Source organism: Rana temporaria, chromosome 1, assembly GCF_905171775.1.
Source record: "Rana temporaria chromosome 1, aRanTem1.1, whole genome shotgun sequence".
In the NCBI taxonomy this organism is placed as follows: domain Eukaryota; kingdom Metazoa; phylum Chordata; class Amphibia; order Anura; family Ranidae; genus Rana; species Rana temporaria.
In genome coordinates this window covers 289453490-289464029 of record NC_053489.1, presented here as the reverse complement: position 1 = coordinate 289464029, position 10540 = coordinate 289453490, and the positions used below count along the sequence as shown (strand labels likewise).

Below are 10540 nucleotides of genomic sequence, written 5' to 3'. Positions count from 1 at the left end.
TAACAAGTTTCAGGTTCCCCAGGGGAGCCTTATGCTCCCTCAGGGGAATTTGGCGGGCTCATTTGCCCTACAGATGACCTCTCACTGTGGGGGAATTTGGCAGGCTCATTGCCCTAGAGATGACCTTTAGGTGCTGGGGTAGAAAGCCCGGGAAATCCCAGTTTGAACTAGTCTGAACCAGCCCGGTTTTGGGCTATTTAAACCGGGGTTCCACTAGCTCAGGCTCATTCGCCTCAGAAGACTTAGGAGCTGTGGTGTTCTTCCCCCCCTCCCACCCCTTTTGTATAATATTTTGTCGCAGTGTTTATTATGTGGTAGTGTCACCTTTGTTGTAAAAAAAAAAAAAAAGATTTTACAGCAACAAAGGGGGACTAGCTATATATTATATCATATTTATTTAATTTATGTTATTTATAAATAAAATTATTATTTATTAGCTTATGCTATTGTTTTGGTTTGAAGCTGGGTAGTTGTATTGGCAGCCTGAGCCGTAGTGGCTAGGCTAGCTTTAAGGCTTATTTGAATGGTTATTTATTTATGAAAATGTGTTGAAAGTATTTATTAACAATAATTTGAAACCAATATTAAACAACCACGGCCTTTAACATCCAACAGTTGTCTGCTGTCGTTTATTTATTTTAAAGTATTAAGGGTTATTTCCCGTCTGCTGTCCCATGTCATTTCTGTTTCAAGAAATGAGCCAAAATAATGGAGAAAAACTGTAAATAATTTTTTCTTCACCAAAGGCCTATTGCATATAACGAGCAGCTCTCCCAATTTACTAATTTCACGTTATCATTTGCGCAGTTAGGTACTTTGCGTACTCCTTTTCTCTTTTCTTCCCACAGTCACTCTTCTTCGATCCGATTGTTTTCTATTCCAGCAGCAGTTTGATTGCCTTACCACTGGATGTCACTAAAACACTATTGCTTTGTAACAAGCTGTGACTACACGAGAGAGATATATAAAGACTGAAACAAGTCTCTATGAAGTATCATAGTCCTGTACAGCGCTGATAGCCATTTACTGTATATACAAACAGGATACTCAAAATAGGTAAGTACACATCTTCCTAAGGTACTGAGTACAGCGAGAAAGCAACTCATGAATATGCATTGCAAGATAACTGAGCATGACGTGTATCCGGCCTCATGTGTGAATATCTCTTGTAAAAAGGGTGCTGTTGGAGATCCTTCGGTAGCTCAGTTGGTAGAGCGGAGGACTGTAGTGGAATTACCAAGCTGTAATCCTTAGGTCACTGGTTCGATTCCGGTCCGAAGGACATTTTTTATTTTTAATCACAGATGAATTTCTAGTTTACTAAATAGCCTTTATAGGTTATATTTTCCTGATTTCACCAAACACCATCATATATATATAAAACGTAATGTTTTGTTTTGTCATTTGCTTGAAATATTTATTTTTCTAAAAAAAAATTGTGCAATTCTGTTTAGAATGCCTTTGCTTAGATAATTTCCCTTAAAGGGGGTGTAAAGGTACAATTTTTTTTCCTAAATAGCTTCCTTTACTTTAGTGCAGTCCTCCTCCACTTACCTCATCCTTCCATTTTGCTTTTAAATGTCCTTATTTCTTCTGAGAAATCCTCACTTCCTGTTCTTCTGCCTGTAACTCCACACAGTAATGCGAGGCTTTCTCCCTGGTGTGGAGTGTCATGCTCGCCCCCTCCCTTGTGGGGGCGAGCAGGAGAGTCAGGACACTCTCTACGTTGCAGATAGAGAAAGGAGCTGTGTGTTAGTGGGCGTCCTGACACTCCTGTATTCCAGGGGAGGGGTCGAGCATGACACTCCACACCAGGGAGAAAGCCTCACATTACTGTGTGGAGTTACAGCTCATCCCTAGTAGTGTGCAACACCCCTCACTTTTTTTAGTGGTCACCAGTACAATACAGGAATGATTCTCCCTAAAATGGCAGCATGGAAAGAACATTTTCTATAGGAAGTGACAGATTCATTATACTTTGCCTACTAGCTTTATCATTATCTTTTCAGAACAAATTGTATTCACACGTCACTGTCAGCATCAACAGTTGATCAACTACACAGACACTAAACATAGATAACATCCAACATGAGTCTGGTTTAAAGTCACCCGATTAGCTGAAATTCTTTCATACCATTGTCTATAGGCAAGAACAGTGACGTCGTTATCTAAGCTATAATCTACAAGTCATCTTCTGTATGTGACTCCACCTAGCATGTAGCGAAAGGAAGATGCTGGTTTTAGTGGCTAACTTCCTGCACCAGATCACCAAAGGTAACCCCTTGCCAATTGCAAAACACATACTGCATATAAAGTTGTTTTTAATGCCAAGTCATCTCACATATGCATCCATGGCAGCCTGAGGTTGTGTGCTGCGAACATGTGACTGAGCTGTCACCAACAACTCTCGGTCACAGCTTCTGATCACGAGCTCCGATCATGTGAGAGCCAATCACATTAGTCAAATATGATAGACTAGTGGCACTGGGCATTAAAGCCCACCTAAAGGGCCGCTGGGAAGCGGCAGTAAGGCTATAAAGAGTCAATTCTGGTATGGTAACTCTGCAAAATTTTAAAGCATTTGTATTCTTTTTAGGACTAGTGTTTTTTTCAATTCAGAACAGTTTCTCTTTCCGTACAAGTCTATGGAAATCCACGCTGTCCCTTCTGCCCATTGTAAAAAGCCAGGAGCCATGACAGAACTAGTTGGCAGGTGCAGTTAGTTGTTTTGCCACTAGATGGCTCTACCACTGTAGCATGGTAAAAGCAATGTTGTACTTAGGGGTTATTTTGACCCGTTTTGTAAAATCCCTCCAGTAGTGATGTCATGGGTGTAGTCAGTGCCCATATAAATATCAGTCAATTGAACCTCGGATTACAAGCATATTCCGTTCCAGAAGTATACTCATAATTCAAAGTTCTCGCATATCAAAGCGAGTTTTCTCTTGAAGTCAATGGAAACTAAAATAATTTGTTCCACATTGACTTCAATGGGCTGCAATACCAAATGCGGCCAGAGGTGGGGGGCGACAGAGCGCCAAAAACATCCGAAAAGACCCAAGGACACTTTGGCTCGTTTCCTGCACCCCCAAACCTCAGGCCAAATGAGGTACTGCAGGCCAATGTTCAGTTTTTCTCGGCTCCTGCGCCCCCGTACCTCAGGCCAAATAAAGGTACTGCAGGCCTATTTTTGGCTTTGCTCAGCTTCTGCGCCCCCGTACTTCAGGCCAAACGAGGTACTGTAGGCCTAGTTAGTTTTGAATTCTGCTCGTCTTGCGAGTCAACACTCGCAAACCGAGTCAGAAATGTAAAAAAAAAAAGTTGCTCGCTAATCAAAACGCTCTCAAACCAAGTTACTCTTAAACCGAGGTTCCACTGCAGTTCGATTAATTGCTAAGCATGGCAATCAATTGCTAAGGAAATTAAACAAATGGTTTCCTATTGTGTGAGCTACAGTAGTAGAGATTATTTTTGCGTAAATCTTAACAATACTAAATTCAGCTTCATACGTCTTGTATGCTTATACCATGAAGAGACATTTGCTTCATCTGTTCAGTTATTGATTCATACTCTTATCCATAAGTTAACTAAGGATTTTAGTAGCTCTAGTCAAAGTGGAATTTTTTTTTGGGTTCCCTATAAAATTCTTGCTATCTCAAAATAGGAAAGGAAAAACATGGGAATAGCAATTTGCTTGTAACGAGAAGAACGTGCTGAAGGCTGCTGGCCATAGACCAAACCTAAATAAACGTTTGTTCTTGGTATTGCAAAAATAGAACACGCACGGATTCCAAATGACAGTGAATAGTATACCATCCTTCCTGTGGCTCAGGTTTGATATGCAAGACATTCAGAGATCTGGCATGTTTTTTACATCTGCGGTACACATTGGGTACAGCAGTAACAAGTTTACTTTTTTTATAGTGATTTTTTTCCCACAATCTAGGCAACAACAGTTTTTAAAAATAAAGTTTTTTTCCACTGCTACCACCGATAAAGGCAAAGATATTGTTTTAGTTTTAGAATGCTGACTAAACTGCATGACAGTATAAGTAAATAAATCCAATCACTAAAATCTAGTAAAAGCTTTTATATTTTAAGGCTCTGACACCATTTGACAGGGAACTAATGAGGTTGGGGAGGTTGATCCCTTAAGTCAGGGGACTCCAAAAGTTTCTAAACAAAAGGCCACTTTTTTTGTCCTTCAGAGAATAGGGGGGCCCGACTGTGGCCAGCGGGAGAGGAAATGTTCATGGCATCAGTTGTAGTAAACTGATTTGGTATTAGGTAGAGGAATAGTGCCCCATTGTTGGTATTAATGGGAGGAAGGAGGAATAGTGCCCCATAGTTGGTGTCAATGGGAGAAATGGTGCCCCATTGTTGATGTCAGTTGGCAAAATAGTGTCTTATATCGGTGGAAAAAATTGTGTCCCATGGGGCACATAAAGGCAAGCAAAGGGCAGTATTCGGCCCCCAGGCCACAGTTTGGAGGCCACTACTTTAAGGGAAGCTGACACTTTGCCCAAAATGTTTAAAATGACAGTGTCTCCTAAAACAATGACAAAACAGTATCATGTTACAATTTATGGAGTGATTGCCCAACATGTTCTGTTAGTTGTACGTCTTTGTCTTCTCACAGGGATCTGAACCATAAGCATCAATACCCACTGACTAGATCCTAAAGAAGAACTAATCTCTGAAAGCTGTGACTACAAAGGCAGTCAGAGGGCAGGGGGCCAGTGACTGACCAGTGTGGGTTGTGGTCTCCCTGCAACAGATCTTTTACCATTACTGACCTACTGTGCCCTGTGTGGAGAATGGTGGCCATCTAGGTAGAGGCAGTGTTTTTCTTCCTTAAGTTAGAGTCTCCAGCAAGGAGGTTGGAGGAGTGCACAGCACTATAGTGACATCATCAAATCTCACTCCAAACTCCTGTAACTGGCAGGGACAGCAGTGCCTTTGATCTCTCCCTGAAGATATACAGCCATGAGGCTGGAGGAGGAGGGCCTTCACATACCAGGAAGTGCATCGTTTTTCCCGAGAGGTGTTGAGGACAAAAGGGCCATTTCTTAGGGTACTGTTTAGGCACAAGTACATTTTTTAGATGTTTCCTACATAAGCAAACCTTTCTTTTTTGACTTCAGGTCACCTTTAAAGCAAAGGTTACATTTTCTCTTTCCAGTGTATTTTGTGTAAACAAACAATATAGTGACGAGAGTCACCCCACTTTATACAATATGGCTAAATGTGGACATTCCTCCAAATGATTGAGCATGACGTTTTTCCAGTAAGGTGTACTTTTAATGCTTCAGCATACAAAGACATTTTAGAAAATTGCAAACTTCTAACTTTATGGCAACCGTATGGATAATGCCCCTTTCTATTCCATTCATAACTGTATGCCCCTGTGCACAACACAAGGCTCATTAAGACATGTTTTGAGAAGTCTGGTGTAGAGGAACAAGTGTCTTGCTCGAAGCCCTGACCACAATCCTAATAAACACCTCTGGGATGAATTGGAATGCCAATAGCAAGCCAGGTCTTCTCGCCCAACATTATTAACTAATATCACAAACACTTTTTTGGCTGAATGGGCAGATATTCCCATAAACACACTCCAGAATCTTGTAAAAAGCCTTCCTTGAAGAGTAAAGGCTGTTATAGCTGAAACGAGGATACAGCTCCATTGTAATGCTCATAGTTTTGAAATAGGATGTCCATCAATCTTGTATAGTTGCGATGATCAAATACCCCAAAATTGTGGGCATATCGTTTTTATTGGTTGAGGCAGGTGGTCATAGCTTGTAATTCGGTTGGATGGATCTCTCCATCAGTATCCCTGAGGTGACAAAAGTTAAAAGGAATGACACCTGATGATAATCTAACTCCTAGTTATTAGATGTCTTTGGGTTTGTGAGGACATCCTTTGGTCTCTCCCTCCTCGTCTTTGTCTCTCCATCACACAGATTGACCCAGATCTTCATCCTTCACAGGGTATATAGAACCCCCCAATTTTTGAATGCCAGAGGCCTGAGATCTGACTCAACCTGTGCCAGGTGTGGTAACTCAGGTACTCTTATACAGTACATCTTTTGTGGCCGTGCCCCCAAACTGCAGAGATATTGGGTGGAGGTGGTTGGTACACTTAATGGGCTATTAGATATAAATAATCCTGTTGAACCACTTACGTGTCTATTGGGCTATCTTGATTCTCTTATTTACATTCCCCCAATGCAATTACTATTAGGCCTGCTCTGTTTGTGGCCCGCAGCCAAATTGCCCTCAAGTGGACTTCCCCACCTCCTCCTACTTTATCGGACTGGATTGTTGATCTTAATAGGATTATTTATTTTCAAAAACATACATATTTTCTAAGGAACTCAATGAGGAAGTTTGATGCTACCTGATCACAATAGCTCAAGACTATGTCCCCCGGTATTGGCATAGGCCATCCTGCACCATAAGTATTGCTGTATATGTGTTTATATATATATATATATATATATATATATATATATATACACATACATACACACACATACATACTTTCAAGCAAAAGGGGTACTCAATGGTCATATACAGTCCATTTTACTCAGTAAGCATAATTTTTCTCTCTTAAAAATGAGTGTTCTAGAGACTTTCTGTCACACCTGGCCATGTAGTAAACTTAAAGCAGGAGTACACTGTGGCATTTAAAAAAAAAATTCTCCTGCAAAGCAATTACATAATATTCTAGTATGCATGGCATACTAGCACATTATGAAAAACCTTTGAATGAAGCTGTCCAGCAGCACGCTGTCACCACTGACAGGGCTTCACCCAGTCTTCCTTTCCGGGTTTGCAGGATTCGACAACTTGAATGGCTGAGCCATGTTGCGCACTGGAGTCACGGCCACAGCACAGCTCTTTGAATGAACGGTACAGGTATGCCGTTCCTTTAGAGTGCATGCGTCGTGACGTCACTGGCTGCCAAAAGAGCAAATATCTCTTAAACTGTGCACGTTTAGGAGATATTCATTTTACCTACAAGTACGTTTTATAATATACTTACCTGTACGTAAAAATCACAAAGTGGACTTTACTACCACTTTTAATAGAGCGCAGTAAAGCCCGTACATCAAGGTATTCTCTCCTCAAACTGACTCGTTCAAAGTGACTGTGGAGCCACACCTCACACCAATTTTGTAACGCAATAATAAAACATGTATGACTAAACGGGATACACAGCAGGGTGGATTCTTTAGCTTTCCACATAATAAACATATAATATGTAGCAGAGAGAGTGATTGCTCCCTTTGGATGATGTACTATATCAGTTATGGGTGAGTAAATCTGAGTTTCTATTTCCATGAAATTTCAGGGAAAATCTGTAGATTTTGGTAACTTGTCACCATTGGGCAAATGCTTTGGTGTCAGTAGGAAAAAAATAACTTTTGGTGGTTTGAAAAGAGACCCTGTCACCAGACCATTACATTCAACAGCAATCTTCACAGATTAATGTGTGCATGTAAGGTAGCTTGTGCATAGAATTTACCTGTAAAAGCCTCTCTTGAGCAGACACCCAAAATCTATGAGAATTTTGTTGGGTGCTACAGCCTTGAATGTGATGTCATCAGTCCCAGGCTCAGAGCTATCACTCAAGTGAGACTCAGTAGTGTTCCTTTTTGCTCCTAACTTAGCATCTACATAACAATTTATTTAGGAAGGACAGTGCTGGAAGAGCTAGGTCAGCACAGAGTAATTAGACATTCCCAGACGAGGAGAGGTCTATGACCTACAAGGAAAGAGGGGGCTGTGCTAAAGAATTGACTATTCTTAAAGAAAATATGATAGCATGCTCTTTCCTCTAACTTATAGAATCAAGTGAATAAAAAACGTTTCTGAAATAATAAAACACTGCAAGCTTTTTAAATACTTGTGTTTTCTGTGCTTTTACGTTATACCTGCAATGTTGTAAGTTGGTGACAGAGTGTGCTTAAGAGTGCACAAGGCTTTATTAACCACTTGGTAACCGCCCCATAGACAATATACGTCTACAGGGCGGGTGGTTAACTCTAGGAGGGCGTCAATGTACGTCCTCCCAGAGTCCGTCTCCCGCGCGTCCCCTGGGGCGCGCACACGGGAACATTCGTGACCGCCGGGTCCAGAGGACCCGGCCGATCACGAATCGCGGTAAACGGCCGCTGATAGCGGCCGTTTACCACGTGATCGCTCCGTCCAATGACGGAGCGATCACATGTAAACAAACCGGCGTCTTTTGATGACGCCGGTTCCTCCCTCCTCTCTCTGTACCGAGCGGTACAGTGTGAGAGGGGGAGCGCGGGTGTCAGCAGCGCTGTGGATGGATCTGTGACTATTGCAGTCACAGATCCATCCATCCCTGCTCAGCCATCCCTGAAACCCCCTGCAATACTGTGCAATACCCCCCCTACAATACTCTGCAATACTCTGCATACCCCCTACAATACTCTGCAATACCCCCCCTGCGCAATACTCTGCATACCCCCGGCAATACTCTGCATACCCCCCTGCGCAATACTCTGCATACCCCCCTGCGCAATACTCTGCATACCCCCTGCGCAATACTCTGCATATCCCCCTGCGCAATACTCTGCATACCCCCCTGCGCAATACTCTGCATACCCCCCTGCGCAATACTCTGCATACCCCCCTGCGCAATACTCTGCATACCCCCCTGCGCAATACTCTGCATACCCCCTGCGCAATACTCTGCATACTCCCCCCTGCGAAATACTCTGCATACCCCCCCCCCCCCTGCAAAATACTCTGCATACCCCCCCCCCTGCAAAATACTCTGCATACCCCCCCCTGAAAAATACTCTGCATACCCCCCTGCGCAATACTCTGCATACCCCCCTGCGCAATACTCTGCATACCCCCCTGCGCAATACTCTGCATACCCCCCTGCGAAATACTCTGCATACCCCCCTGCGAAATACTCTGCATACCCCCTGCGAAATACTCTGCATACCCCCCTGCGCAATACTCTGCATACCACCCCCTGCGCAATACTCTGCATACCACCCCCTGCGCAATACTCTGCATACCCCCCCTGCTCAATACTCTGCATACCCCCCTGCGCAATACTCTGCATTACTCCCCGGCAATACTCTGCATTACTCCCCGGCAATACTCTGCATTACCCCTGCACAATTACTCTGCAATACCCCCCGCACCAATACTCTGCAATACCCCCGCACCAATACTCTGCAATACCCCCGCACCAATACTCTGCAATACCCCCGCACCAATACTCTGCAATACCCCCGCACCAATACTCTGCAATACCCCCACACCAATACTCTGCAATTCCCCAACACCAATACTCTGCAATACCCCGGCTAATACTCTACAGTACCCAGAAAATACTCTGGGGAAAAAATGCGTTTTAACCACTTCCCGCCCGCCGGCCGTCATGACGTCCTTGACTTTGTGCGGGGATATCTGAATGATGCCTGCAGCTACAGGCATCATTCAGATATCATTTTTTTCAGCCGGCGATTCCCTACACCATAAGAACGATCATGGCCGCTGTTCCGCCTCTTGATTGTTCTTACGGGAGGCGAAAGGGGACGTCTCCCCTCCCTTCTCCCTCCGGTGCCTCTTCTGACTCACCGCTACGATCGAAACCAGGATCGTTTTATTTTGTTTTATTTTTTTTCAGGCTTCCCAGCCTAGAGGTGAGATGTGGGGTCTTATTGACCCCACATCTCACTGTAAAGAGGACCTGTCATGCTATATTCCTATTACAAGGGATGTTTACATTCCTTGTAATAGGAATAAAAGTGATCAAAACATTTATTTTTGGGGAAAAACGTATCAAACTAAAATAAATAAAGTGAAATGAACAATAAAAATATATTTTTTTTTTAAAGAGCCCCTGTTCCTGCGTGCTCGTATACAGAAGCGACCGCACACGCAAGTCCCGCCCACATATGAAAACGGTGTTCAAACCACACATGTGAGGTATCGCTGCGAACGTTGGAGCAAGAGCAATACTTTTGGCCCTAGAGCTCTTCTCCAACTAAAAAGATGTAACCAGTAAAAATATTTAAAGCGTCGCCTATGGGGATTTTTAAGTAGCGAAGTTTGCCGCCATTCCACAAGCGTGTGCAATTTTGAAGGGTGACATGTTGGGTATCTATTGACTCGGCGTAACTTCATCTTTCATATTATGCAAAAACATTGGGCTAACTTTAATGTTTTTTTTTTTTTAAAAGCACAAAACCGTTTTATTTCCAAAAAAACACATTCGAACAATTGCTGCGAAAATAACGTGCGCGATAAAAAGTTGCAACGACCGCCATTGTATTCTCTAGGGTTTTTGCTAAAAAAGCATATATAATGTTTTGGGGTTCTATGTAATTTTCTAGCAAATAAATGATGATTTTTCCATGTAGGAGAGGAATGTCAGAATTGGTCTGGGTGTTCCAGAACGCCTGATGGTGCTCCCTGCATGTCGGGCCTCTGTATGTGGCCACGCTGTGTAAAAGTCTCACACATGTGGTATCGCCATACT

General features: G+C 42.9%; 1 non-coding gene across 1 annotated transcript; it reads left to right on the top strand.

Annotated features, from left to right (window-relative positions):
• Positions 1 to 1191: 1191 nt before the first annotated feature.
• TRNAY-GUA lies at positions 1192 to 1282 on the top strand. Its single transcript is given in 2 exon segments — positions 1192 to 1228; positions 1247 to 1282. It is a non-coding gene; the product is annotated as a tRNA-Tyr (tRNA).
• The last annotated feature ends 9258 nt before the right edge of the window (positions 1283 to 10540 follow it).